The sequence below is a fragment of the Lissotriton vulgaris genome, chromosome 1_1, assembly GCF_964263255.1.
Source record: "Lissotriton vulgaris chromosome 1_1, aLisVul1.2, whole genome shotgun sequence".
In the NCBI taxonomy this organism is placed as follows: Eukaryota; Metazoa; Chordata; class Amphibia; order Caudata; family Salamandridae; genus Lissotriton; species Lissotriton vulgaris.
In genome coordinates, this window is record NC_141685.1 from 1,183,298,517 (window position 1) to 1,183,322,531 (window position 24,015).

The following is a 24,015-nucleotide window of genomic DNA, read 5'->3' on the forward strand; positions in this document are numbered from 1 at the left end:
GCCCTTCGCCTACAACCCTTCACAGGCCGGCGGTGGACTGCCTCGCCATAGTCATGACACTTACATTTAGCAAGCAGAAGGACCTGTAGATCAGGGCTTAGGTCTCAGTGGCAATACAGATCAAGCAGGGCAACCCCCGCTCGCTATTCCTTACTGCGTTGCGGTGTGCATTGCGCGTACCTTAAACAAAAACTGTACATTTTTATCATTTTCTCCCAACTAACTTCCCAACCCATGAACCCCCCCCTCCCACAACCGGTCCCATGTGTGTGCTTCTCGTGTGTGGTAGTGTGCATCCCAGTGGCGTGTACGGCTCGTGTCACTCACAGCTTCCCAGCATCTCAGCAGGGGCTCTCTAATATCCCATACAGGCAGGGGAGTGGTGTCCTTTCCCCCCCGTGACGTATTACAGTGCAGTGTAAAAGTCTATCCGGGCTCCGTGTGCAGTTCACCGTCTAGGTCTTCCCCCTCTCCCTCCGTGGAGGCATCCCCTTCTATTCCGGAGGTTAGGTAACTCTGGTACAACCCCCAGAAGTTCTTAGGGCGGCTTCGGGGCGGGAGGAGCTCGCTGTATGTGTCTGCTTGCGTGTTGCAGTATTTCATGTCGCAAGTCCACCTCTTCAGTGTGGGGAGGGGCCCCCGCAACCAGCACAGTGCCACCACCCTTTTCGCAAGGAGCATGCCCATGCTCACCAGCCTCCTCACCGCGATAGGTATCTCCTTCGTGTAACCCATCAGTGCGAGGGCCGGGCTAAGGGTCAAGTCCAGCTCCACTATAGTACTAAGTTCTGCAAATACGCATGCCCAGAACTTCTGAACTCCTGGGCACCACCAGGCTAAATGCAGGAAGTCCGCCACCGGCGCATGACATCTCTCACAGCGGGGCGAGTCACGTAGGCCGTACCTATGCAAGCGTTCCGGCGTGTGATACACCCGCTGCAGGAATTTAAAGTGGATCAAACGGTGCCGCCCGTTTAGGGAAATGCGCCTGGATGCCGCGCAGCAGTACCCCCACATGTTGTCATCAACTGGAGTCCCTAGGTCAGTCTGCCAAGCTAACCGCGCCCTAGTGTAGTGCAGTGCCGTGTGCTCATGACCTATCGTGTAAAGCCTAGAAATCAGTTTCTTTGGGTTCTCGGTACCTATGATGTATACTAGTTCCGGGACGTCAGGGGGTTCCTCAAGGTCGGGGCCCAACAGATCCAGCAGCGCACTCCTCACTCTATGATACTGGAAGCGTTGGAGCACCGAGGCACGCACCCCCTCGTGCGCGAGTTGATCCCACGTCCTCACCTTCCCTTGCACAAAGAGGTCGCCCATGGTGCGTACGCCTAATTCGTTGAGGGCCTTGTAGACACCGGGTTCCGCCAATGTTGGGAGCCATAGCGCCCATTGTATCGGCATGTTGGATGCGTACATCAGGACTTTGTCTTGGCGCTGCAATATAGAGTGCCAGGCATGATTAGTGGACAGGAGGGAGTCCAGCACTCCCACTCTGCGGTCTTTGGGTCCGCATATGGTCGCTGGGAGTGGGGTGGGGTCCGCAAACAGCCGCTCCAGGATCACGTGCGGGATGTCCCGGTTACCGTGAATCCAGGTGTGCAGATGGGAGGCTTGCGCAACCCGGTAGTAACGCTCCAGGTCCGGGGCAGCTAGACCACCCTGCTCGTACGGCAACTGCAGCACCTTCCACTGCACTCTAGGCTGCTTGCCAGCCCACGCCAATCTCACCAGTAATTTGTTCATGGTAGCAAAGAAAGCCTTCGAGAGGACCATCGGGAGGTTATTAAAAAGGAACAGAAATCTAGGGAGAATTACCATTTTCATCATAGCTATTCTGCCCATCAGTGACAGCGGAAGCTTGATCCAAACCTCTACGTCGTCTACAAGTTTGCTGTATGCTACCCCGTAGTTTTCCCTAATCAGCACATCAGGATCTGTGTGGAGCATGATGCCCAAATACCTCACTGGTTCCGTGGACCAGTGGAGCGGGTAATCCATCTCGAATGGTTCTGTGATAGGGGTCAGTGGGAAGGCCACCGACTTTGGCCAGTTGACCTTTAGTCCCGAGAGCGCGCCAAATCTCACCACTTCTCGTAAGACCGACGACAGGTTATTGGCGGGGTCTCTAATGTACAGCAGAGTGTCGTCTGCGTACGTGGATATGCCAAGCTTGTATGTAGGGTAGCTGATGGCCTCATAGGAGTGGTATTCCCGCATCGCGCACGCCAGTGGCTCCGCCACCAGTGCATATAGCAGAGGGGAGAGTGGGCATCCCTGTCTTGTGCCCCTGCTGATGGCGATCGGCTCCGAGACTGCGTCCCCTAGCCTGATCCTCGCCGTGGGCATATGATAAAGCGCGCCCAGGAGTTGGAGGAAGAGCTCCCCCAGTCCCAGCTTTTTCAGCACCCTGCGCATGAAGGGCCACTCCACCGAGTCAAAGGCCTTCTCCATGTCGAGGAACACCGCCATGGCTTTTGTATCATGCCTAGTGTGCTGCATGGCCCCCAGAACAGTGCGAAGGTTGTAAGTGAGGTTCCTTGCTGGGATAAACCCTGCCTGCTCCGGGGCTACCAATTCCGGGGCCACCAGTGCCAGTCTGGTCGCCAGGACTTTCGCATAAAGCTTAGCGTCCACATTCAGCAGGGAAAGGGGGCGGTAGGAACCTGGGAGATCAGGAGGCTTGCCCGGCTTCAAAATTGTGACGATGAGCGCCTCTCTCATCGAGGGCGGCATAGCACCGTACTCGCAAATCTCGTCAAAGAGCGTGGAGAGGTAAGGCAACAGCTTGTCCTTGTATGCCTTATAGAATGCTACCGACAGCCCGTCTATCCCGGGGGCGCTTTCGGACCTCATGGTATCGAGCGCGTCCGATATTTCCTCACGGAGTATAGGGGACATCAGGAACTCCCTCTGCCAGTTCTCGAGGAACGGCATCTTAATGTAATCTAAATAGTGGTCAATTTGGTCCTCCACCCCAGTGATCTTGGTAGTGTAGAGGTCCCCATAGAATCTCCTAAATTCCGCTAGAATGCCGTCCTCCGTGGTGACTCTCTCCCCCCCCGGAGTTTGCATTTCCGGGATTGTTTGCCTACGCCTAGTGCCCTTCATTATCCTAGCTAGCAGTGCTCCAGGCCGTTCACCCTCTCCATAAGAGCGCGCTGACGCATACTTTCCCAGGTGCCTAACCTCTCTATCCGCTTCCTCCTGGAACTCTTTCATCAGGTCCTGCAAGGTCCCATCCCCGAGTGGTGTCGGGTCCAGAAGCTGGCGGCGCTCGCAGTCCGCAATCTGCCCCTCAAGGAGCTTAAGCCTGTTCCTAATAGCTTTGAGAACACTGGAGTGTTTCGCCATGGCTACCCCCCTGACGTAAACTTTGAATGCCTCCCAGACTGTCCCAAATCTGTCAACTGAGCCTACGTTAGTGGCAAAGTAGGTATCAATGTCCTCCCCCAGGTCTGCCCTAAATGCCTCATCTAGAAGTGAGTATGGCGGGAAGCGCCACGTGAACGGAGGGATCCTCTTCTTGGGAGTGGTCAGCACTAGCACTACTGGGGAGTGGTCCGACAGGGTGCGGGGGAGCACACTGCAGCCCTTAACCATGGGAAGCAGCGTGTGCGTGGACAGCCAGTGATCTATCCTGGTATGGATGTTATGGTACGCAGAGTAGTGTGTGTATCCCCCCTGGCCGTTATGCCTATCTCTCCAAACGTCTACCAGCCCTAGGCGCAACATTTCAGCCTGCATCTGCAGAGCGGCCGCCGCCGGGCGCCGGGGGGGGCCCGCCGACCTATCTAGCTCTGAGTTGAATGTGAAGTTGAAGTCCCCCCCCCAGAGCATTCTATCGGTGGGGCATTCAGCGCAGTGGCTCGCCACTGCCGCAAAGAAGTCAGGGGAATCGTAGTTTGGGCCATAGATGTTCATGACTAGTATGTCGTGGCCCTTGCCTACGCACCTGCTCAAAACAAATCTACCCTCCGGGTCGGCTTTCAGCAGTGTGAGCGACAACTTGGATTTCGGGTTTACCCATGTAAGGACTCCCCTTGCATGTGTGGTGAAGCCCGCGTAAGTGGCGTTTCCCTGAATCCCCCTGTGCGTGAGCATCTTGCTGGTGTCGGGCAAGTGTGTTTCCTGCAGAAGCGCCAGATCTATGTGGTGTCGGAGTAGGTACTGGAGCACCTTGCGCAGTTTTCGGTAATCATTTAACCCCCTAACGTTCCACGTAACAGCCTTGAGGGTCTCCGTGTCACTCAGCAGGTCGGCATGTGGTGCATCAGCCATAGTCCCTAAAGAAACAAAGTGGTATCAAGGCCCAGCCATTCACCGGCCCTCTCCGTCCATAGCATTCACCTACGCCCTCCAAGTAGCACAACAGTTCAAAGCACAGTTCGGACCCCTTCCCCAAACAGTTCTGAACCCACAGGCCCCAATTCCCCCCCCAACCACAGTCCGCCAACCCCAACCTGGCGTGAACGAATCCCCCAACTCTCGCAGCCCCCCGCCTCCCACAGTCACTCAACCCCCAACCTGGTGTGACCGAAATTCCCGTGTCCCTCCCCCCCCCCACATCCCTACTCAAGCAACAATTCCCCATTTCGGCTCAATCCGAGCCGTAACCGCAGTACGCGCTGGGGCAGAGGTAGCCTGTGTAGTCCTTTTGTCGTCCTCTTCCCCACCGGGACTATCAAACAGTGTCCTTCAGCTTGCCCCTTTGCCAGCGCCTCGGTAACTAGGTCTAGCAGTGTCCACACTACTCCATAGTTCAACAACGTGTTGGCAATCCCGTCCCCCTCATCCCCCCACGCCCAGAATCTTCAGCACATTGCAGTGTCCCGCTTTTGGGAGTCAAATCGCGCCAAGGGGAGTTTCAGTAGCACAAATGCAGCACCCCGGCGGCCCCAGTACATAACACACAAATCTCACCCACAGTTCAGCGTGTAGCAGTCCAGGGCCTGTGGCCGTGCGCTCCGGGCAGCCATCTCCCATTAGTTCAGCGAGGGGACGTAGGGGCACTAAGGCGCTCAGATATACGGGTTGCACTGCTTACCGCCCTCTGTAACTCAGTCTTGTTCCTCGAGGTCCCCAGTGCAGTTCCGGTCCGCCGTGTGTGGATTCGGACTCCCCCGGGCCTCCTTTATCCAGACCTTCAAGGATTTCTGCAGTTCTTTGGGATCCGTGAAGAAGTGCGAGTGTCCCTGCCTGTTGATGCGTAGTCTCGCTGGGTATAACATAGCGTAGTCCAGGCCCAGTTCTCTAAGTTGCTGTTTGTATGGAACAAATCTCCTTCTTTCTTCCTGGACCTTTGAGGTGAAGTCTGGGTATAGCGATATGTCCATTCCCTCATACTGTAGCTTGCCCTTTTCCCGGGCTGCTCTGAGGGCAGCGTCTCTGTCCCTGTAATTTAATAATTTCGCTATTATCGGCCTAGGGCTGGCGCCCGGGGGAGGCCTCGGGCCGAGGGTGCGGTGGGCGCGTTCCACTATAAACATGGGCGAGAAGGTGTCGTCCCCTAGCATCGTCTTCAAAAGTTTTTCAATAAACAGCTCCATTTTGCCCGTTTGGGTCGATTCGGCCACGCCTGTGACGCGGATGTTGGAGCGCCGGGAGCGCGCCTCTAAGTCCTCCGACTTCTCCTGGATGATCTGAAGCAACCTACCAAATTGTTTACGATCCGAATCCCACTCGGTTTGGGCCTCCTCCGCCTCGGTGAGTCTGCGTTCTGCCATGTCCAGCCTCTCCGCATGCTTGTCCACTCTTTCTGTCATCCGGTCCATCCGGTAGGCCAGTGCGTCAATCTTACTTCCAATGGCTGACATACCTTCCTGCAGCCCCTTCTCCATAGTGTCGAGCATCTCTTTTATCTCAGCACATAGTGAGGGGCTCTGATCGCTAGCCGTGTTCGGAGATTGGGCAGCCGGTCTTTCCGGTTCCTTCTGCCGTCGCTGCTCGAACGCCAGCTTCGTTTGGGTCCGGTCCCCCTTGACCATGGTGAAAGTTCGAGGGGGGAGCAGCTCTCTCCGTCGGGGGGGCCCGCTGTGGTAGGGAGTTGCGTCCGTGGAGTTACTAGTTGGGCTGTGTCTGGAGTGCAGCCTGCCAGGGCCCGGTGGCCTCCAGTGTCCACTATATGTCCCAGGGCGGTAAGGGGAGTCCGCTCTCGTAGGAGGGGAGCTATGCCCACAGGAGTCTGCTAGCGCCCCGACCAGTGCCCAGTTCACCTTATCTGTGTGGCCGAATGTCAATAAATGGGGCCCGGGCCGAGCCTACCTCCAGGGCGCTCCGCGATCACCACGTGGGCTGCAACCGGCTCCGCAGTCTCACCGGCGTCTCCACCGCTGCTCCCGCCGGCTCCCAAGTGTGTGCCAGCACCTCCGGTGCGCAATTCCTCAGCGCGGGGCAGTCAGGGGGCCAGCCGCCGTCAGGTGTTTTCAGGCGCCCAGCCGGCCACTCGCCGCCGCCGCACGTCGGGTGACGTCGCTCGGCCTCGCCGAGTAGGAAAGGCCGGGGATTCGGGCCTGGTCCGGCGTCAGCAGGGCAGTCGGGCAAAGTAGGGTTTCCCTAGCCCGATTTCGGCCAGAATTGCAGCCGGAGGTCCGCTAGTGTCCGCGGGGACGACGTCCGCTGGTTTCACGTGTGAGGCACCGCTAGAAGAGGATAAATGCCGGATAGATGGTGGCGCTGGCTCGGAGCTTCGCACTTACGCGTCCGCCATTGACGCCGGCTAGCTCCGCCCCCCGCATCATTTTAGTTACAAACAATTGTGCACCTCTGAGAGCACATGAGCATGATATCCCTGTAACGAACAACTACGCAAGATAGTAATTAACTGTTTGTCTTTTTTTTCTCTTCATATGTTTGTTATTGTCTATCTTTTTAACTATAGGTGCAATCTGGTTCCTCTACAAAAAGAGCAACCACCCACAACATTTTTTGATTGCACTTCTTTATGATCTTTTTCGCTTTCATGTCCTCAGGTCAGGGTGGGCCTTAGAGCGCCCATACCTCCGAAGTTTAGTCCTATTGGTCCTGATGAATGCCTGGTAAATTATACTACCAGGGCAGAAACATGTCTACCCCACCCTATAAGAAAAAGCTGAACAATTTATTCAGCCCTTTTTCCCACACTCTGTTTTTAGTGTGTCTGATTGGCCATTTAATAAACTTTGGCTTGGACACAATCCAGACATTTAAAAAAAACGTTCTCACAACATCACTTGTCACCACAAAATCTAGCTCTGCAGTAATTCTGGCGTTGCAGCACATCAGGGAGGCACTCGGCCTCCCCCGGTGGGGCCGGATGATGAAGCATGTCACCAACTAGGTTGGTGAATGAGGGCCTTCTAAAAGAATCTAGAAAGATTCTTCATGTTCGCTCTTTTTGTTAGAAACGACACTCTTTTGTTGTTTATTAGGATTATCTGACTGTGTCAACCACCTGAGTCTTTCTCCCCTCACTGGATACATAAGTATTATGTCTTTGCCTATATCTTTATGCATCCTCATGTCCTGCAATGTTTATGCAATTTTTCTTTCCTTTGTTGTGTATGTAAAGCGCTCTGATACCCACGGGTCTTGCTAGCGCTATATAAAACTTTATAAATTAATAAAAATAAAGGACAGACGACTTAGTTGGGGGAAATCTGCTGCCCTGTTGGTCTGCTCGAACTCTATGTCGGGGCAAAACAGAAAATATTGTATTTTTGGTTATATGAATGGGGGTTTATTATGCTCTTCATGGATAGTGATTACATTCTGAGAGTATGGGGCAGGGGAGGAGGGTGGGTTCAGGGTGTTTGTATTGATGAAAAATGTGCAACAACAATTTTTTTTAAGAAGAGAGATGAAAACAAGTGGGTGGAGGGGCAAGCAGAAGAGGATCCAGTGTGCAGCGAGGAAGCAAACAGATGGAATGATGGAAGAGAGCAGGGTGGGGCATGCAACAAGCGGATCTCCAAGATAAGTTTCAGTGTGCAACCACACAAAACATGCATCTGCCCCTACCAATAAGGTATGCATAACCCGCAACACATGTACACATGCACAGATCTCCCAGTAAAACTGGAACACGATCAGCAAGGTTGCCATTACACTGTCCATCCACAGCTGACTCCAGAACACCTGCTCTGCACTACACAATATAATTGTATGCCTCATAGATGAAAAGCAGAACTGTCCTGCAAAGTAGCAAATACACAAAACATGACAGTCCCATGGCATAAGAACCCCTGCATGCATTAAAAAAAATGGTCACTACAACAATTTCTCGAAATTATGAAGTGGCATCAAAACACAGAAACACCCCCAACCACAACCTATAAAGGGATATCATGTCAGTTCCTTCCAGCTTTAGGAAAGTTTGAGCTGCTTCTGTTCATGTAGTTTATTTATTTTATGAACTTGTAGGCGCAACAGCTACCCAAGTAGGGTTTCCCGGCGCCAAAAGACACAGCAAACAGTGAGAGTGGAACGTCATAGGTCATAGGTCATTCAGAATTATTGATCGAACAAAGGTAGTGCCTTTGTTACGTTATGAAGCATAGTATTATACTTTCCACTACACAAAGGCCAAAATGATTTAAATTGCCTATCCTTGTTTTACTGCATGATGTGAGTGAACCCTCACAAAATATGTGAACAGAATTTACTTTTGGTTTTATGAGTGAAACAAACTGTTTTTAAATTATCTAGATAAGGGGTTCATAACCTTTTGACTTCTGTGGACTCCCAATGAATCATTACTGGAATGTGGTGACCCAACTGAGTCATTATCGGAGATGGGGTCCCCCCAGCCTAAGCAATTTTGATGATTTGAATCTCAAAACAATGCACAAAATTACAAAAACAAACATATACCAATCAAATACTTAAATATCAAAATATTTTGTTTAATTCACAATCAATATAAACTTTTACAATTTCAATTTTGCTTCCTTTTATGTATACACTTTATTATTTTCAATGTATTCATTTTAAAATTATTTAATTTTGTAACGCAATCATGGGCCCCCTGAGTTGGCCTCGCGGACCCCCAAAGGTCCTCTGTCCACAGGCTAAGAACCACTGATCTAGATCGCTTTGATTTTATTTTTAAACAAAGCTGACAAGTGGCTCAAGGTCATTGTGGGGATCAGGGTTGCGGGACGCAAAGGACCACATGGACAACGTGATATATGATACATGTATTTTATTTGTTTTTCTTCGTATGAGCAAGAAGCTGATGAAAACTCAAATGTCCGAGAGGAGAATACAAAAATAAACAATGCAGAGGTGCTGCAAGGGATAACTCTTCCCTCAAAATATGTTCCAGGTCGTCAGGGTTGGGTCAGGTTTTCTCAGTGATCCTTTCGCTCTTTCTCGCTCTCTCTCGATGTGGCGGGAAGGAAAAAAGAAACAAACAGACCGGAGTCAGTATTGATGCCTTTTGTACTTGTTGTGGTGGTGCTCCTGTCACTAAGGCTATCATAGTGGGGGGGAAAGGAAGTGAGGATTGTCACCAAATGCTGCTATAGTGGGGTAAAGGGCCATGAGGGATGTCTACTGCGGTTCTCACCAAACATTTCTACCTCCTGTGCCTCCCCACCAACCCCACCCAAACAAGCCCCAGAGTGGTACTCGCCTTAAGCCACGGTCCGTCTTCAGGACTGTGGCATAGAACCCCGGGGCGTCTTCTCCTTCCTGCAGCCCACCGGGATTGAACGCCGTGTATAAAACACTCCTCTGGATCCGTCTCCTTCGTTCCTCTCTGTCTCCATCCGCCTCCTCTCCTGGTCTCCCCATCTGCCTCTTGTCGAACTCACTGCTCTGCTCCCGGTGACTCTGCTTTCTTCTGCACTGGTCTTTTTGTTCCTCCTCTTCCGGCATCATCCAAGGTTCCTCCTCTCGGACTCCAGCAGACACTAGACAGCGGCTCACTTCCGGTCGTGTAAACAGGTCCGGCTCTTCGTCAGTTCCCATCCGGTCAGCCTTGCTGCCGCCGCTGTCCTCCTCACAGATCTCCCTCCCCAAGACTGGACATTGGGGCCATTCAACGGATGGGTGTCTGGATAGGTAGTTCGCACTCACTTGATGGGCTCCGGGTAGGGTGACCAACAGGCACAGGTGCAAATTCAGGACGGTGAGTGTAAAAATTCAGGACAAAGGGACAAAATTCAGGACAAAAATTCAGGACAAAAGGTCAAAATTCAGGACAAAACTTCAGTACAAAAGGTACGTTTTACAGACACGTCAGAGGTGGTCGCGCAGACGGAGCAAGATGGTGTCACCGTAAGCCTGTGTACACGGCCGCCGCCACGCCACGCTAGCTACCGGAGCTGCAGGTGATCAGCTACCTGCCCTGTGAATCGGTGATGCTGGGATCCCAGGAGCATCGCGCACACCGAGTGTCGAGACAGCGGAGTTTACAGCGGAACGCGAACGGATCCGCGCTCGGGATACTGGAAAGACGGAATGAGATTTGCCTCGCGGTCCTGTTTGCCTTTCCCGCGGCTAATCTTAAAACACTTTAATTTCTCCGGATTGAGGTCTCGGCTTGTTCTTGCCGCAGAGCCAAGGCACGGACACCAGGTGAGCACTCTGTGAATCGGACAGGGAGGCACCGTCTGGAAACACAAGAAGTGCTTTTTTGGAGTCTTAACTGTCTAGCGTTGGTGTGGGCAACTTATCTAACATTTTTCGAATTTTGGGAGCAGCAAAGCGCTTTGAGGAGACAAGGTTTAGGCGAAGGGATCAGAAGGAAAAAAATGAGCTATCGTGGCAAAAAGGGCTTAAAGGTAAAGACACCCACCATAGGAAAGGATTCCTCGGCGGGAGATGATGCCGGCAAGATCAAGTCCAGACAGGTCAGTGGGGCTATTGGGGCAAAAAAAACACTGGTCAGACAGGGGCAGGGGCAGGGGTCTCCAGGAAAGACCTTAAAGACAATAAAGACAATAATGCTACTCTAGTACACCCCCTTCCAGCCAAAATATTTCTAGTGGCCAAGAATCAGGCTACCAATGCTAAAAACAACATAAAGAACACGCAATGTCTTAATAGAGCTGAAGACTCTTCTCAACAGAATTGCGATAATGGCGAAATCAATCGAGTACCCGCTGCTAGTATGGAAGCCAGTAACGCCCCTTCTAGACCAGAAGTTACCCCCACCTCGACCTGCAATCTGGAACACCCAGCGGAACCTTCTCTACCATTGCCTACTTCAATTGAAGAACATGATTATACACTTGACTCCTCTATGCCCCCTAATCCTCTTTTAACCCCACTCCCTAACGAGGGTGAACAACTAGAACCTGATGAAGGAAACACTGGCAATACCTTATGTACTCACTTTGAGAACCTGAATACCAGGGATTATCCCACAAAGACGGAAGCTGCCATCCGAAACCTGGAAGTCCCTCCTGGCTCTACTGCCCCTTGGACCCCAAAAGTTGGTCAAGAGGCCTTCTACTCGGTATCAGACAGTACTCCGAGCTCATCAGGGGAAGAGGAGACTGAGGAAGATGAAGGCAATACTAACAGCACCAGTGAAGAGGAAATTGAGGTCTACACTGGTACAATTGTTCGCCCTAAAAAATCAAGAAATAAGACCAAAAGGAGGAGCCAGTTTAAATGGGATTATTCGGACTCGCAGATGTCATACCACCTAGAAGAAGAGGAACCGACCATGTCACAACCAATACCACAAGGACGCAGCCCAAGAAGATTGCAAGCTAAAACTAGCGAGACATCGGAGCCATCACTTGCTGCCATTCTCGCCTCGATCAAAGACTTTCAGGAGGAGGTGAGAGGTGAATATAGGGCTGCTAAAAATGCAGCGAAAAAATTACAGGGTGGTCTCAGACGACTGAACAAGACCTGTACAGACATCAGTGAGAGAGTGGGCATGGTCGAGGCCAGGACTGAACATTTGGAAAACTGAAGCAGTGGCAACTAAACAGGCCACTGACTCCAATTCTGCTTGCCTCATGGATTTAATGGTGAAAATTGAAGAAAATGAAAACCGACAACACCGGAATAACTTGCGCCTGCTGGGGATTCCAGAAGGAAAGGAGGGGGAAGACCCTAGACAGTTCATTGTCAAACTTCTGCAAGACTCTTCACCAGAAAATACTGAATGGGATTGGGACCGCGAAGTACAGCGAGCTCACAGGTTTCCCTTCTTTCAAAAAAAACAATACAAAAATGGTAATTTGACTGAAGGTCAGCCCCGGGTCTTCCTTGTATACTTTGGCAATTTCCTCCTGAGACAACTGGTTTATGATAAGGCCTGCCCCAACTCAAAAAAAGGGGCTCATGGAATTACCTTTTTTCCAAACCGGATTTCTGCCATCAGACTGTTGAGCGCAGATGGCATCTGCGGCGGCTGATCTCTCCCTTACAACAACTAGGTGCAGAGGTGTATCTCATGAACCCGGCTAGGTTAAAGGTTATTCTACACGGCACCAACAAGGTCTTTACATCTGAGATTAAAGCCAAAGAGTACCTGGAAAAGATCAGACTCAAGAGGGGACATAGAGGAGCAAATTGAAAAATGGGGGGGGGGGGAATGATGCTATTTTCTATCTTATAAAGGGATAGAGGGAAAAAAGAGAAAATTACTGAAAGATAATTGATTACTCTCTCTCTTGTCTTTCCCATTCATCCTCTAGTACTTCTTAGAACATAATTTAGTTGTTGAGGGGAGAGGAGGGAAAAAGGGATGAACGGAACTGGGGAAAGATTGTAATCTAGACAGTAGATCAATTGAATTTTTTATCAAGCACACTTATTCTTCTTAGGCGCCTGGCGTGGTTGGCGGCCATGGCTTATGACTGATTGCCATCATTCAGGCTCTGCCTGATTGCTCACACAAAGGGGGGGTGGGTGGGTAGAGGGGGGACTTTGGGGGGAAGTGTGGGAGGGGTGGGTAGGGTCACAAAAGACAATATGCAGGCACTAACCATACACATACACATCAAATCTTGTTGCCTAGTTTTGTCTTCTTTCTTTTTATGGAATGTATATGGGTACTGCTATACCCTTTAGATGGCTAGGATAGAACCATTACGAATCATCTCTGTTAATGTTTGTGGTTTGAACGATGCATCAAAGAGACAAAAAGTGGCGATGGGTCTACGAACACTTGGGGGAAACATCATATGCCTACAGGAAACCCATGTAGAACAGTCAGAAACATATTTACTAAACACATTAGGGTTTAAAGTAGTGGGTGCTACTATGCAAGGAGCTAAGACAAAGGGTGTAGGAATCTTAACTGATAGAAAATTTGCTATTAGCAATCCACGAACCAAATCGGATTCACTAGGAAGGTGGGTCATCACTCAGATTCAACTCCCTAATAACATCTCTTTCACTCTCTGCTCACTATATGGTAGTAATGTTGATGATCCCGGGGTCATTAACCAAGTTTATTTTATTTATTTATTTATTTATAAAGTTTTATATAGCGCGAACAAGATCCCGAAGGATATCAGAGCGCTTTACAATAGGCAGAAAGAAACAACAAGGGGGTAGTATAAACATGAATTGGGAAACAGCAGCTAAAAATGGAGGATAACACAGTAAACAGGTGCACGCATGAAAACAAAAAAAAAAAAAAAAAACATAGGAGATGATCCATTGTAGCTGGAGGTACCAGGGTGATGAGTTTCTAGTGAAGTAGTACACTGGCCCACCACGATAGTTCTATGCGGAGACTTTAACATACATCTACCTAGCAACTGGGATGCCAATACATCCTGGAGATACAAAGGAAGGAAACCCCAAGTTTTTCAAGCTTTAACTAACCTCATTCAAACTCACGGTCTGATAGATGGCTGGGTGAGCTAAAACCCGTCACTTTCTGGGTACACTTATTACTCAGCCCGCACCAAGTATTTGGTTAGATTAGACTATTTTTTTGTTTCTGCATCGTTGGCCCCCAGCCTCACTATAGACATTGCACCCCGTTTTATGTCCGACCATAACCCTATTATTCTTACCATAAGGGAGCTTGGCAATCAGATAGGTTTCCAGATGGAGTTTTGAAAAAGCTTTATTATACGACCCTAGCTATATAAATCATATGCAAGGATGGATCCAGGTGTTCTTAGAGATAAACATTGGCTCTGCTTCCCAAATGACAGTCTGGGATACCCTAAAGGCAGAGATCAGAGGCGAGACCCTTAGGTTCTCTGTACAAAAAATAGAGCGGAAAAAACCCAGATCAAAGATTTCCAAGAAAAATTCAGAAAAACAGAAATAAAGCTAACCCAAACAATTCACGCAGGGCTAGATTATCAGCCAATTCAACAAGAAGCAATTTTGGTTAGGGCAGAAATAGGGGCGGTGTTTATGGGAAAAATCGCGGCTAAGTGGGCAGCAGCAAGGGAGAAGACGTATGAGCGTAGTGACAGCATTGGACATCATTTAGCTGTCAGGACGAGACAACAAACTACCTCTAGTGAAATCCACAAAATCAGACTTGCTTCAGGAACAGAGGCTACGGATCCTAGCCGTATTCGGCATGAGTTTCAGGAGTTTTATGCTAGGCTATACAAGGAAGAAATCTGCTGCACGGCCGATGCTCTAGACAGAGAGATCTCTGAATATCTCAATGAGATAGAACTAAGCAAATTGAGCCTAGGAGATAGCGAACTGTTAGATCTTACTCCTACATGGGAAGAAATCCTGGATGCCCTCAATAGCCTCCCAGATGGGAAGGCTTCTGGTCCTGATGGCATCCCCGTTGAATTTTTTTAAATCTTTGCCAGTCAAATCAAGGTCATATTTACAGAGGTAATTACAACCATCTTCAATGGCATCTTCCCTCCAGCCTCTTGGTCTAGTGCTAGGATCTCTATCTTTCCTAAAAAGGATAAATCCCCACTAGAAATTAGTTCTTATAGAGAAAGAAGAACAACTAATTTCTAGTGGGCCACAAGATGGTCAGGCTTTTAAAGGAAACTCCTTCTTTGCCAGGCCGGATTTTTGTCACGCCACGGTGGAGAGGAGATGGAGATTGCGGCAAATGATAGATCCATTCCAAAAAGCTGGATGCGAGGCATATCTCCTGTTCCCCGCAAGGCTGAAAGTAATACTAGAGGGTCACACGAGAATGTTCTTCTCGGAAGTTAAAGCACATAGCTTCTTGACTGAGTTAAAGGAGAAAAGAAGAAAATAGATTATACAAAAAAAAGGGGGATTTATGGCTGTAATTTATATGGATTGAATAGGGCAGAAGAGAGTCTAAAGAGGTGAAGGACTATAATACTTTGTATATGTACAGCGGGATTTGGTTTTGTGGGGTACACTGTTTTGTTTTGTGCAAGGAGTTCCTAGTGGGGATTGGGCGGAGCCTGGTGGGATTTCTTCTTTAAAAAGTATCTTCTTTTTTTCTGTTGTTTTTTTTTGCATTTGCATCTACTGTAAGAGAGTACAGGCAGGGAGGGGGGGGGCAGCATCACTCAAGGGGATCGGGAACCAGTCATACATAGGTCAGGATTGACCTAGTTGCCTGTGGACAGGGGGGGGGAGGGGGCGCCAGAGAGGGAGAGATAAGATTGATTGTACAGGTAGTACATATGGTACAGGTAGTACAGCCAGTTCAGGCAGTACAGGCAGAGGGAGAAGAAGGAGTAAATACATATAAAATACAGTGGGAAGAGTTGAAACAAGTGAACATGCATAATGACTCCAATGTACACAAGAAAATATAACAGGAGTAAGAGGATGTAGGGAAAGATTCAATAGTCCTCCATGAGTGCGAGTGTTAAAATTATCACCATGAATGTGTGTGGGTTGAATGACAGATTAAAAAGACAGCGGTTGGCACTGCTCCATAAAATACTGGGGCGGATTTTGTTTGTCAACAAGAGACACATGTAGAAGGGAATAGGTTGTTTTTGCTGGAACAACTGGGCTTTAGGGTTTTAGCACGTTCAAAACAAGGGGCGAGAATTAGAGGAGTGGCTGTATTAACCCAACACGCAGACATTAAAACGAAGAAGAAGTTTGAGGATGAGTGGGGGAGATGTGCCCTGATTGAGTGTTTTATAGGGGAGGAGTGGTTTACTATAGGTTCTGTTTACGGGTCGACCGAGGATGACCGAGGATGACCCAGAGTTGTTCCTTTTTCTGGATACTGAGTTACCATCCTGGGCGCCACGGGTTATCCTGGCAGGAGATTTTAACATCGACGGGGCCAATGGGCTAGATATAGATACAACAGGGCAATATCAGGGAAGAACGAAGAGAGTGTGCAGGGCAATACAGAGCTTAGCAAGAAATAATGGAAAGTACGATGTGTGGGGGGCCAAAAAACCGTCAGATCACGGATACACATTTTTTTCAGCGCCTAATCGCAAATGTGTCAGGCTCGATTATTTTTTTATATCCCGGGTACTATTAAGCAATGCAGTAATTGAGAGGTTACCGCGTATACTGTCAGATCACAACCCTTTAAAATTAACAATAGAAGGAGAAGGGTTTAAGAAGGTGGCTGGGTCATGGACGTTCGAAAGGGGCTTGCTGAAGGACGATGATTATATTGCATATATGCATGTATGGATTAAAAAATGTTGGGACATTAATAGAGGGAGTACTAACATCAGGAACACTTGGGACGCATTTAAGGCATGTGTCAGAAGGGAGACACTTAGCTATTCCATTGCTAAACAGAGGAGGGAAAAAACAGAGAGAGATCGATTGAACAACGCTCTGATTCTGGCAGAAACGCGCCTCGAGCTAGCTACCTTAGACCAGCGGGGATTCACTGAACGACTATTAGAAGTAGCAGTAGCTAGGGCAGCGGCTCTGGAAGAGGTGGCGATCAAAGCCGCCAGACTGTACGATGTGCAGAGAGAAAGGTGCTACGAATTTAGCGAAAGGATAGGACGTACGTTAGCTGCACGGTCAAGACAAAGAGTAGCTAAAGGCGAAATCAAGGAAATTAAAGATGGAACAGGCCAGATAGTCACTGATGATAAGGGGATAGCGGAGGTATTCAGGGTTTACTACAGCACGTTATACAAGGAGGAGCTAGATCGAGACAGGGAGGAAATAGAGCTTTACCTAGAGAACACCCCGGGTAAAGTACTAAGCGAAGAGGACAGAGAGTATCTTTACAATGATATAAGTGATGAGGAGATAAACGATGCTATATTGGGGTTACCAAACGGGAAAGCAGCTGGACCCGACCAGATACCCGGAGAATTTTATAAAGTATTCTTATCCTCAATATTCAAAGAAATAGCAAGAACCTTCAAAGGAGTACAGCAAGGGCAGGCGATTCCAGGTAGCTGGGCGGGAGCAGACATAGTAATTTTACTAAAAAAAAGGGAAGGACCCGACAGAACCTGGTTCATATCGACCCATTACACTAATTAATGCTGACACAAAAATATTCTCAAAAATACAGGCAGTCAGATTCGCCAGGGTAATCACTCAATTGGTGAGTGTCAACCAACACGGGTTTATACCTCATAGAGACACCACAACTCATGTAAGGAAAATGATCACACTGTTTGATATCCAGGAAGGGGAAGGGAACCCAATGGCCACCCTGTTAATTGACACTGAGAAAGCATTTGACAGGGTGGCATGGGAGTACTTATGGGCTGTTTTGAGAAGAGAGGGAGTGGGCGAAACCTTTATTAAAGTAATACAAGCTCTTTATACAAACCCAACAGCGTGTGTCAGGATAAATACAGGCCGTACGAATCCCTTCAACATCACCAGGGGCACAAGGCAGGGGTGTCCCTGCTCACCATTGTTGTTCGCAATGTATATAGATCCATTGATACATAAATTAGAACAAAACGCACAAATTGAACCACTGATTACTAGGAGGGGAGATATAAAGGTTCTAGCATACGCAGACGATATAGCGGTTATTACACCTAACCCAATGAAGGCGATAAGGGAAATCGAATCAGAGGCGGAGCAGTTTGGGCGAATAGCGGGATATGCATTGAACAAAAGTAAGACACAAATTATTAAAAACATGCATACAGGCTGTACAGACACACGGGTGGTCAACGAAGGGAAATATTTGGGTATTACTATTACATCAGATTTAGGAAAACTGGTGGAAATCAATATTAACCCCATTATAACGAAAACGAAGAAAGACCTGGATAGGGTACATAATTTACATATGACACTTGTTGGAAGGGTCAACTACGTGAAAATGAACCTGTTGCCTAAAATGTTATACTTGTTTAGAACAATTCCGCTGTTTTTTAGTTTGATTTGGTTTAAGAAATTAGAAAATATGGTAAATCGTTTTGTGTGGGCATAAGGGAAGATTAGAAGGGCACTGAAATATATGTCACTACCACACGATAAGGGTGGGTGGACTCTACCAGATCTCAGGATGTATTATTGGGCTGCAGCTCTGCAGCAGATGACCTGCCTGCTGGGAGGGGCGGAAGAAGAGGGGGAACTGCACACAGGGTCATTAGAAGTGTATGGTTTAATTTTGGGAGATGAAACCAACAATGCTTTCTTAAGATACTCGGAGCCAAGTTACTTCAAGCGAACTAGGTTTAAGACACTAGAAGCTGCCGATAAAATTTGGAAGGCATTCAAGAAAAGCTTTGGTTTGTGGAGATTTCATGGACATACGAGATTAGCGGGGGACTTAACGTTACCTTCGGACATTTTCACAGATGTAATATTTAAAGAATGGGTCAGACAAGGCATTAGAAATATGGGAGACTTAAAGGGGGAATCAGGGGTACGTCAATTCACAGAGCTCCAGCAGGAATTCGGGGTCAGCAACCGGATCTTCTTTAAGTATCTACAAGTAAGAAGCTTTCTAGGTAATAAACGTGGTGGTCAGGCGGGATTTAAGGGGAACCCATTATTACAGATGATCGAAGCAGAGCGGCCATGTACAATTAAACGGCTGTATGCAGAATTGATAGAACATAGAGGGGATGATCTAGTGAAGTATGAGACCAAATGGATGGAGGCATTAGGAGTCTCAGAGGGGACATTCTCAAAATCACTAAGCTTAGGGCATGAAACCTTATGTTCGGCGTCACTACAAGCACAACATTATAAAACCCTGTATAGACTCTACTACACCCCAGCCAGGATTGCTCAGTGGGGAGGAACACAGGGGGTAAGTTGCCCGAGATGTGATAGCTTGGAGGCGGATATAATTCATATGTTCGCAGGGTGCCCAATCCTTTCACCACTCATAAACAGTATTGAAATGTTCTGTGATAAATCTCTGGCCTTCAAAGGGAAACTGACACCTGATGTAATAATATTAGGCCTAGAGGATTGTAATGCACAACAACATACTGCAGGGGGCTTCATATTGGTGGCAATGGCCGTGTTACGCCTTTGCATAGCGGCTGCATGGAAAGATAAACTGGCTCCCCCATTCCAGCAGTGGCTGGCTAGGCTATTGCACATGCATAACCTGGAGAAGGCTATCTACGCGAGAAAGGGGAAAAAAGGAGAGCACTTGGGCTACAGCTGTGGAAGCCGATTGCTGACTGGAAAGATAGGATGTTAAATGTATAAGGGGGTAATGTAAGGTAGCAGGTCCTGAAGAAGTGTATATCGGTCTCTTTTTCTTTGCCCTTGTTGGGTGGTTGGGTTTTTGGTTTTCTGGACTGTTATGTTTAATGTTTCTTTTCTTCTTTTCCAAATGCCTAATGCTTTAGTTGGTATGTCCAGTCAGGATCCTTTTTCTTTTCTCTTATTTTATATCATAATCTGTAAGAAATGAAATAATGCATTATGTACCATCTGTAAACGAGAATTGACAGTCATTGTCTGGCGCGGGGTGGGGGGTAAAATTGCTGTAAAATGTTAATAAAAATATTTTTTTTTTAAAAAAGAAATTAGTTCTTATAGACCAATAACTCTTATCAACTGCGATTCCAAAATATTCTCTAAGGTATTAGCCTCCAGAATATCCCAAGTAGTGGAACCCCTTGTCTCAAAATGGCAACATGGTTTTATACCTAAGAAAGGGACTACCGAACATGTCAGGAGAGGTATTACTCTGTTTGATGCTGCCCAAGTAGTCGGAGACCCGATGTCACTTATATTACTCGATGCCGAGAAGGCTTTTGACCGGGTCTCATGGCAATTTCTTTGGAAGGTAATGGACAGTATGGGGTTCGGTGGTAGATTTACGCAGGCGACGCAGGCACTTTATCATAATCCAACTGCTAGTATCACCATAAATGGACAACTGACGGAGCCCTTTAAAATATCAAGAGGCACCAGGCAGGGATGCCCCTGCTCTCCGTTACTGTTCGCCCTTTACCTAGATCCCCTTATCAAACAAATAGAGAAAAATCACAACATTTCACCAGTAACATACTTTCAAAACAGCTGTAAAATCTTGGCTTACGCTGACGACCTTGCTATTACCACTCCAGACCCTGTCAATTCCACACTGGCACTAGAGGATGAAGCCTAAAAATTTGGGAGATTATCTGGATACGCCCTAAATAAAAACAAAACACAGATACTACTAAATAGTAAAATCATCTGGGCTGACACCAGAGTTGTACCAGAGGCTAAATACTTGGGCGTACTAGTTTCACCTAGACTGGAGGAAATAGTCGCAGTCAATTTAGCTCCCCTTGCTGTCCAGACGAAGAAGGCATTAAAACAAATCGATAACTTACATCTAACGTTGGCCGGTAGGTGCAATGTCATTAAAATGACTTATTTTCCCAAACTACTTTATTTTTTTCGTTGCATTCCCCTAGAGTTTAGTAAAAAAGACTTACTTAAATTTCAACAAATTTTTACTCAATTTATTTGGGCATACGCTCAGCCCAGACGTGCACTAAAATATTTCACATTACCAAAAGACAGAGGGGGGTGGGCTTTTCCTATATTACTGGGCGGCAGTCCTGCAATATAGTTCAGTTCTGCTAAGAAATTCCACCTTTGGAACTGAACCGTCTTTACCCTCACCCTTTCGGTCTCTGGTAGGGGAACAATATTGGGGCTGCCTACTCCGAGAAACAGCTTACGGATACTACAATCGCGTTAAATTTAAGACGCTAATGAACTCATACAGAGTTTTTCGTCATGTCCGGAGAATTTTGGGACTTGGTAGATATAACTTTTACTCCCCTATAACTAATAACAACAACTTACCTGCTATATATAGATCTTCTTATTTATCTGAATGGCACAGAGCAGGGCTAACAAAACTAGGGGATATTATAACAACCAGGGGGATTGAATCCTTTTCAAATTTACAGACTAGATTTAAACTAAAAAGTCAAGAATTATTTAAATAAATGGCCATTCACGACTACCTATCTAGGAAGGTGGGAGGAGCCAACGGATTTGCCGAGGTTGAGCTTATGAACACTCTCCGGAACGTAACCTCTGTTCGCATTGGGACTATCTATCAAATAATAAATAAGGAAACCCCAGATGACTTAGAAACCATTGCTTCCAAATGGCATATTAAACTTGATTCCCCCAAAAGTATATTTTACAACTCCCTGCGGCTATCACAACATATCTTAATTTCTGCTAAACTCCAAGCACAACATTTTAAAACTATATTCTTTCTGTATATGACACCTAGCAAAATCATTAAATGGGGATCTAGGAGAGGAACATTATGCCCACGCTGCTCTAAAGTAGGGGCAGACTCTATACACATATTTGCAACATGTCCAACTAACAATTCCACCCTACTCATAATACAGAATTTACTCTGCGAAATAACTAACCAATCAATACTCCTAAACCCCACAACCATTCTTTTAGGAACACAATCTGACTCTTTAAGAGTAAAGGAGGAAGGGCTGATTTGTGTTGCAATGGCAGTATGGAGGATATGTGTCTCCTCAGGCTGGCTAGATTCTGAGTCCCCCTCCTACGCACAATGGCTGGCTAGATTAGTTGCTACATATCATTTAGAAAAATCTGTATATGCCAAGAAAGGACGAAGGAAAAGGAGGATGGGGATTGAAATCTGGGTAGCATTTTCTAAATGGATCGACCAACAAGGGCAAGGGGACCCAGGGACATAACAGGGTTACTAGATACCCATAATATCTTCTTTGCCATATTCCTTTGTTATGATATTATTTATCTCTATTCTTGATCACTGTGTATGTCTATGTGTACCTGTATTACTGGTCTTTAATACATATAAGAGATGGGAGGAGGGTGGGGGGTTCTTGAATTTTCTTTCTTTTGTAACTCTGTTTGAGATTCTGCTTTTTGAAAAAAAAAAAAAAAAAAAAAAAAAAGAGGTGGTTGCGCAATTGTATATAAGTAAGTAAATAGACAACTACCTAAGTACAAGTCAAAATAAGTTTATATTAGGTTGAGACAATCGTGCACTTCTGCTACCAGACTCATGGCTGGGCTTGATCCAATGCCCAATTTTTAAGAAAAGTGATCCCTCGCTACCAGCTAATTACCAACTCATTGCCCTATTAGATCTTGAGGCCAAGGTATATGCCCGGTGTCTTCTTAGGTCACTAGAAAAATGGGTAGCAGAAAACAACATTCTACCATATTTCCAAACAGGATTCCGATCTTCAGCCTCCACAATGGATAACATCACGACTCTAGCTATTCTAGCCAACGAGCAGCACAAAAAAATCATCTTCCATTCTTTTGCTGCTTTATAGACTACAGTGCTGATAAAGAGTCGCGCAACACCTTATGGAGGAAACTGGATAACTGGGGGATTCCTCAAGGCCTGCTAGGATCCCTTATTTCCTGCATAAGAACACATGGGTGCGAATTAAAACTGGCCCAAAGACAGTCTCTGCAAAAATTGTAACCGGAGACGGATTAAAGCAAGGTTGTGTTCTTGCCAACCTTTTGTTCAACCTTTACACTGCGGATCTGGGAACATTCTTGGAGAAAAGCAATCTCCTCCCGCCAAAATTGGGCTCTGCAAAAAGGAACTTGCACAATTTACAATATGCGGACGATATTGTAATAATGAACCAGGCAAAATCGGGTCTCCAAAGAGCATTAAGCAGGCTCCACAAATATAATACTGTGAATACCTTAATAATCAATCAGGAAAAAACTAAGGTTTTAATATTCGGCGACTGTAAGAACAAGAAAAGTTTAAGGTGGTACATTGGGCCTGCAAAGATCAAGACAACGACAAAATATAATTAGCAGGTGTGAGAAGTTGGCCTGATATGTGATTTTTCCAATTCTGGAACCACCTTGTATCAGTCCAAACAATCCCTTATGGTGTCTGGTTGTAAGTCAATCGTATTAGACAAGCTATCCTAGTGGTAGCATGGACTAAGCAGCCTTAAAGGCTAAACTCAAGAGGTTGTGTTAAGCGAGCTGTTTTACCAATCACAATACTGTAATACCAAATCAAAGGACACCACACAAGTTATATATAAAAATATATGTATTTATTTCTAAAATAATCCTCTGTACTCTTTATGAGTGCAGAGGCACAAGCGTTAAAACAAAAGCACAGTTAAACATATAAAAGTTGCACAATTATGGATGAGGGCGGGTGGCCACTCAAACCATATATTAAAAAAGTGGTATAAGAGATACCAATTGAACAGTGGTTAGGCCTAGGGCCTAGGGAATTGCTGGGAGCAGTCGGGACTAGCAATGCTGAAGTCGGGAAAAGCCCGCGGGATTCGGGTGCAGCGCTTAAAGCACACGCACTCACTAATGCAAAAACTATGGTGCGTAAAAGTTATAAAGTTATAGTTAAAGGAGACTTCCGCTTAACCTAGCAGGCTGAAATTTTAGACACATACACTAGAGGTGTGTACCAGTGTGGGAACACCGGCGTTGATGAGTTACCTCACCCACAGGAAGCGGGTGCACAGGTGCGAAGCAGTGTTGGGTTTTGCCACGCTGGTTGATGGTGCTTGGAGCTGAAGATGCTACGGGCGTCGTGAAGGGGAAGTGTCCGGTGTGATCCAAGGGTGGATCAGAGTTGTAGAGTACCTGAAAGCAGAGGGGACAGAGTCTGGGTCACTCAGCAGTGACCAGGGTGGAACCAGGACGGAACCAGGCAATGTCGGGCGCAATCAGGTG